General features: G+C 34.3%; 1 non-coding gene across 1 annotated transcript; it reads right to left on the reverse strand.

Annotated features, from left to right (window-relative positions):
* Positions 1-298: 298 nt before the first annotated feature.
* Positions 299-402, reverse strand: LOC138832658 (U6 spliceosomal RNA). Its single transcript, XR_011373607.1, has one exon. It is a non-coding gene; the product is annotated as a U6 spliceosomal RNA (small nuclear RNA).
* Between the last annotated feature and the right edge of the window lie 820 nt (positions 403-1,222).

Consider the following 1,222-nt stretch of genomic DNA (forward strand, 5'->3'; position numbering starts at 1 on the left):
CCAGACTGCTTTCCAAAGTGGTTGTATAAGTGAGTACATTTCTTTTTAAACAATGTCATCTCTTCCCCTGCTCTCTCTCAGTTTTTCCCTCCCATCTCCAGACCAAGTTGTATTGTTCATTTTAACAATGAGTACCACAGCTGCATTTTGTTACCCTTTGTCCCTTTCTTACTCTCTAAAAGATAGATAAGTGAACAAATTAGACAAATGAAAATAAAACTAAAACAGCAACAAAGGGGAAAAAACCCATATGCTATTTGTTCAAAGGGGTTTCACCATGGTATTTCACATATAAATAAAAAGTATGAAATGTTTCTTGATATTTCACGTTGTTCTTGGTCAGGGGCCATAATAATCTTTGTAGCTTTCTAATTTTAGTAGACGTGCTGCAAAATGAAGCTCGTACCTGCCTTCTTTCAGACTTGTTAGCTATTATTAGGCAGTAACAGGTGAAAGGTTACAAAAACAACTATTTCTTTAATTTTTCTCCTTTTTAAAGTAATAAGTCAAACATCTTTTTCACTGACTTGATTTACATTCATGAACATTCATTCTCTCAATATTATCCTTCATGGGGTGCTTTAAAATGAAATGAGGAAAATGATATGTTATAAGCTATCAATAGAATTAAATGCATAAGCATTATTTTGGTTTGTTTGCAAGCTATCTCCAAAATATTTCAACTAAACCAAACACTTGCTCTAATTTTCTTGAGGTACACTTAGAGCGGCTTTTTCATTAGCGGAAGGAGAAAGTCGTTTTGACCAAAGTGTGGCTCAATTCACTTAAGTGCTAATTCCTGATCCTCTCTCAGAGAAAATACTACAAGTTCAAGAGAAAAGGAATTGCTATTTATCTTTGGTTTAAGAGAAATGAGTAAAATTTCTCAAGGTTAAGACCTTGTTTTTCAGCTCCTGACATTTTGGAGCCTCTAAATTCTAGTACCATTCAAATAAAGTTATTCTTTATCTCCTGAAGTTTTGCCCTAATGTATTTGATTTATCTATTATCAGGCCAAGTTCCTCTGTTAATTTTTTTATTGCTTTCCAGGTTTCTGATTGTCCTCAATTTGCTTCTTGTTTTCCTCTAATTAGATTATTAAGCATCTCTTTCTTCTCCTCCTCCTTCACCTCTCCCATATCTCTTTTACCTCTCCCTGGCAGATCCATGCCTACAAAATCATTTCATCTTCTTCACCAATTAGCTCAAGATGATGAGGGTT

Source organism: Dipodomys merriami, unplaced genomic scaffold, assembly GCF_024711535.1.
Source record: "Dipodomys merriami isolate MVZ:Mamm:240054 unplaced genomic scaffold, mDipMer1.0.p SCAF_2, whole genome shotgun sequence".
Taxonomy (NCBI): domain Eukaryota; kingdom Metazoa; phylum Chordata; class Mammalia; order Rodentia; family Heteromyidae; genus Dipodomys; species Dipodomys merriami.